This window comes from Crocuta crocuta, unplaced genomic scaffold, assembly GCF_008692635.1.
Source record: "Crocuta crocuta isolate KB4526 unplaced genomic scaffold, BGI_CrCroc_1.0 scaffold305, whole genome shotgun sequence".
NCBI classification, from domain to species: Eukaryota; Metazoa; Chordata; class Mammalia; order Carnivora; family Hyaenidae; genus Crocuta; species Crocuta crocuta.
Window position 1 is genome coordinate 1,120,511 of NW_027529463.1, and position 5,894 is coordinate 1,126,404.

The window sequence follows — 5,894 nt, forward strand, 5'->3', positions numbered from 1 at the left end:
AAAAATGTCTGGTGAGTTTCAAATTCATAGTCTTTACCATCACTTTCCACATGATCCAAATTAAAAGCAATTAAGTAAAATTTTCTGTTTTTATCAAATGCTAGAAAAGGTAGATTTGAAGACAGCTGAATATTCTTTTTACAAATGATTTACTCATGTGCTCAAAGCCATCTATGGGTTACATATATCTCTTTGTCTTCTCCAGGCCCTATGGTCATTGTGTCATAACTATCCAGAGTTGGGGTCACATTGAACTGATTCAAACCCCCACATGTTTTTTATTAGCAATATAACCTTCAGTTTATTACTTGACTGGAGTCTTCATTTTTTCATTTATATGGCAACAGTTACATACACATATAATAATTCGGATATTGTTATCAGAATCACTGAGATAATTTCTATGAAAGAGCCAGACCTAAAGAGAGTACTCTCTAAACAGTGGTCTCCCTTTCTTCCATTTCCATAGCAAATGGGGACTATTTTCTCTCTATTTTACCCTTCATTTATATAGCAAATAAATTATTAATTAAAAAAATCTTTAAATTGGGTTATTTCCAATTTGTTGATATTATGAATGTTCAGTAATATGCCTTGCACCTCTAGCATATTGTGTTTGACATTCCCAAGAAAACTTAAATACACAAATCTTCTGTTGAAGTCATTGTGTGCTATTACTGTAAGAGTTATGATAAAAATAATTACAAAGAAATTGCCAATCTACCACTATGATTGCTCTGCATACCTTCCTGCTGCATATTTTCTCCTAGCTATTTTATTCAAAGAAATATTAAATAAAATATAAAATATTTAATGAAATATTAAATATATATATTTTTTGCTATAGAGAAGGTAGTAAAAATTAAAAATTCAAGTAGGAAGGGGTACCTGGGTGGCTGACTCAGTTAAGTGGCCAACTCTTGCTTTTGGCTCAGGTCATGATCTCATGGTTCATGGGATCCACCCCCATATTGGGCTCTGTGCTGACAGTGCAGAGCATGTGAGGGATTCTCTCTTGCTCTCTGCCCCTCCTCCACTCACACTCATGCTTTGTCTCTCTCAAAATAAATAAACATCTTTTTAAAATTCAAGTAGGAAAACATGCAAGAAAAATTATGTCTATGAGAATTTAGTGTACATTAAAAGTTAGAATGACTGTATATGTGTTGTGGGAGTCTATATAAAATATACAAAAGAACTTCATAGATAAAATAGCTAAGTTGCCAAGACATCTCTAAAACCCAGTAAAAATAAGATGTTGTTATGGAGAAAGCTTAAAATTGGTAGCCACTGAGGGGCTCTATAGTAAGCCAAGGCTAATTTAATGATAAAATTTAGGACTCTGGGGTAAAAATGAATATACTTTTTTTGGCCCACTACAAAAGGACCACTAAAAATAGAACATACTACAAAAACGGAAATGTCCACTATTCTAGAAGAGAAAGAAATAGATTTGAAGGAGATCAATATTCCTTGAAGAACAGAAAAACCATGTAACTTATAAAACTAAATCCATTTGGGATTCATTCCAAAGGTGAAGAAAGTGACAAATGTTAGGAGAAATCTCTATCTGCTATAACAATTCACATCTCCCTGTAAATTGGGATGGGACTTACAGGCTACCAAAAAAATGAATATAGATCTATTAAAAAGAACCTTTAAACCATAATGAAGATCTTGTTACTTTTATTTTCTGAGAACAGCCGCCTTATAGAATGTGCTAGAATGTTTTTCTCTGACCCATTTTATCTCACAGTTTTTAGTTATTGGCTCTAAATGGTATGTCTCCTTCAGCAATTTCTAAATTTTTAAAGTTAACATTGCTTTGCATTTAAGATGCTTTGGCAAGGACTGTAATGAGAATTTTAAATTTGAATAAAACCTCTTGAAGTTCTAAATGAGGCCATCAAAGAGAACATTCACCAGATGGAAACAGTGACTGATCTAAAGCCTCGAGTCTTGTTTTTAATCTTTGTTTTCCAGCAAAGAGAAATTTTACAGAATCTTCTCTCTTCCTAACTATTTAAACTAAAATACATAGTTAAAATGGAGGTACTATGGTATATTTATAGAACAGAAAGTAGAAAATCTTATGTCACATCCTAATCAAAAAACAGGGTACTCTGAAAACAATGCAGATAACTCTAGTTGGGGTTCCTGTTCTGTTGCTACTCCTAAGTTAATTTTTCACTGCTGGATGGAGGGCATTCCCCAAAGTTCTCAACCCCCTAGATGATGGCCTATGTTTAAGCTTATGATTTCTCATCAAGTTCTATGATTTCCTCTGATTCCTTGAGACTCTGTTAGACTGCATTTCTCCCTTACAACTAGATAGGGCTGCTCCTCACTCTTTCTTTTTCTCACTTAACCAGATGAGTAGAAAGGATGCTGAAAACATAAATAAGGGCAGAAATATAGCTATAAAGAGTCTGGATCAAGGATATTAAGCTTTTGTATAAATAATAAATTTTGGCAACCATTAGTTTGTTCTCTGTTTTTACAGGTTGCCAAATTAAATATGTAAGGTTTTTAAAATATCAGTTATATTTCAATAAAATTATTTTAACAGCTTAAAAACACTAAAAAATAGCTTCATATAACATTCTACTATATGCAATTTTTTTGATAAATAATATTCAAATACAGAATGCAATACCTTACCTAGCACATAACATACAACAGGGATTCAGGAAATGTTTGTTAAATTTTACTGCTTTTTAACAAAGTGCTTTTCTTCAGTAATAATTTCTCAGATAAAACTCAGGTAAAAATAGAGAAGAACAAATAAATTCTCATTATGTTAACACACTAAAATGTTGGGTTTGTTGATTATTATTATTATTATTATTATTATTAGCAGTTAGCCTACCTTTTCACATCATATCTCCTTGAGAATTCCACACAAACATACAGAGTGAATTCAATGAGGGGAAAATTATCGAAAACAGACTTCAGCTACTTGAGAGAATTTCACAAGTAAAAATCTTGTGATGCTGGTGATGCTGGTGCTAAGGTTTTTAACGTTCTTAGTGAAAACAATGACCAACCCTATCATTAGTGTCTGTTATGGTTAATTTTACATGTCAAGTTGGCTGGGCCACAGAGCTCCAACACTTGGTCAACCACACTGGATGTTGCTATAAAGGTATTTTTTAGAGGAGATTAATATTTAAATAAGTACATTTTGAAAAAGCAAATTACCTTCAATAATGTGGGTGGGGCCCATCTAATCAGTTGAAGGAATTAAGAAAAATAATGACCTAGCCTGAAGAAAAGGGAAATCTGTCATCATACTACCTTTGGACTCAATTTGCAGCATCAAATGAGAGACACTCTTCCCTGGGTCTGTACTCTGCTGTCCAACCTTCCAAATTTTCAACTTGCCAGCCCTCATAATCATGTCAACCAAATCCTTATAATCTCTCTCTCTCTCTCTCTCCCTTCTCCCTCTCACATATATGCATGTGTTTTGTATGTCTATTTAAAATAGACAGGTCCTAACAGAGATCAAATGTGAAAAAGCATACCATTGCCAATTAGCCAGTCTCAAGTAAAATGGCATCCTAGGTTCATTTTGGAATTAATACACTTGTCACAGAAATATGTTTAGATGTTCTTTATGAGTCCTGCTATTGTTTATTGTATCTAAGTTTAACCTATCTTTTCAATTACAATGATAAACAATGAGTTAAAATTTAAAAAGGCTGACCCCATAAGGTTCAAACAGAAAAGCACATGTACATGAACTGAGAGCAATAAAACTTTTTTTTTTAAACTACTTACTGGGTACATGCTTCAGCAGCACATATACTAAATTTGAAATGATACAGAGAAGATGAGTATTGCCCCTATGCAAGAATGACACAAAAATAACTCACTGAACATCTTCTCATATTGAGTACTGTGTAAAGCTTGAGTCATATAAAGCTTGTAGAAACATGATTCCTGCCTATGGTAAGTCAGATTTTCCAAAAATATCAGTCATAATACCTTCTAACCTTCATGCTCTTTTACTATGTAATTTTGATATTCCTCCTATTGAAAGACAGAGTCTATGTCTCCTCCTCTTGAATCTGGATGACCTTTTGCCTCAACAAATATAGGATGTCAGAAGTAATATAATGTGATTTTCAAGCTGGACTGTAACAATGCTATGTTCTTCTGCCTTGCTATCTTGCTTTGTGGGAAGCCAGATGCCATGCAAGCAGTCCAACAACTCTTAAGATTTCTGTGCTGAACCCAAAATTCACATGGAAAGGAAGATGGCAGCAGAGTAAGGGTACTTTAGACTCCCCATACATACAACTAGATAACTATCGAGTCATTCTAAATATCCCAGAAATTGACCTAAAGCATTGCTGAACAAACTCTACAACTAAAGGCAGAGAAAAGGCCGTATCAAAGATGGGAGGAAATGTGGAAAACTGGTTTGGAAGAGAAACAGATTGTGGCTGCCACAGTACAGAAGGACCATGGTTGCAGGGAAGTACACAGGGAAAATGAATCCCCATAGCAATTGACTTGGAAAGTGAGAAGGGCTGAATTTCATGAGTTCTTGCAACCAGTGGGACTTAAATCCTGGAGTTCTAAGGTTAGCGGGCTTGGCTCAAGGACAGCCCAAAAGCATATGGGCTGCTCCTGGAGAAAAGGCAGGGCAAAGAGCCCACAGACATATACTAGAGAAACAGCAATCTGAAGAATACCTGGGGAGCACAGTGGAGAGGTTATTTGCTCATCTTAGAGTGTGTCCTAGAGAGGCAGCATTCACAAAGACTCCTCCAGGAACAAAGGAACTGGAAGGTGCTATTTCCTCCCCCCCACCCCTCAGCATAATCACAGGGCCACTTGCAGGAACCAGCATAGCACCAAGCCCTGTCCCCATTAATCTCCAATGGAAATGCTCCTCTCAGCAATACTTGTCTCAGTTCCAATGTAGTGGGCCCTTCCCACAGAAGACCAGCCCAAACCCCAGCCCATACAATGTCTCCCAACCCAAGAGTTTTTCAGGGCCTTGGTTGTAGCAGCAGGGGTGACAGGTCTCATTTCACAAGCAGACCAAAGCCATACCTAGTTAAAACTCACCACATTCAGGCCAAGGACCAGTGTCCAAAACAGGCAAAGAGAACACTATAGACAACTGGCCTGAGGGATAAAGCAGCTAGAACAAACAGCAGAGCACACATAGCACATATTGAGGAAAGTCCCTGAAGCAATAGGCCCTGGGGAGCAGGGGGCACTACACTACTGGACACTACAGGACCCCTTCTTCATAGGGACATTACACTTAAAAACAGGAGTTGTAGATAACTTTCCTAACTCAAAAGCAAGCACAGATACTTAGATAAAAGGAGAAGACAGAGGAATTTGTCCTGAAAGAAGAAGGCAAGGCCACAGCCAGGGATCTAAGTGGAATAGATATAAGTAACATGCCTGATAGAGAATTTAAAGTAATCATAAGGATACTGTATTTGAGAAAAGAGTGGAAGACATCAGTGAGACCATTATATAGAGACTATATCAGAGATAAAGGGCTCAATAAATAAAATGAGAAACATGATTGATGGAATGACAGCAGGCTGGAAGAAGCAGAGGAACAAATTGGTGGCCTAGAAGACAGAGTAATGGAAAGTAATTAACATGAACAAAAGAGAGAGAGAAAAGTTATGCAAAATAAAAATAGACTTAAGGAACTAAATGACTCCACCAAATGTAGTAACACTCACATAGGAGTCCAAGAAGTGAGTGAAAAGGGAACAGAGAATTTACTGGAAGAGATAAGAGCTGAAAAGGTCCCTATTCTGGAGAAGAGAACAGATACCAAATCCAAGAGGCACACAGAACCCCTAACAAAATCAACAAACGCATATCCACACCCAGCCATATTTTAATTAAAA

The 5,894-nt window shown here is 36.3% G+C and overlaps 1 pseudogene; it reads left to right on the forward strand.

The window, feature by feature from the left end:
* The first annotated feature begins 3,790 nt into the window (after nt 1-3,790).
* LOC144228874 (U6 spliceosomal RNA) lies at nt 3,791-3,889 on the forward strand (annotated as a pseudogene).
* The last annotated feature ends 2,005 nt before the right edge of the window (nt 3,890-5,894 follow it).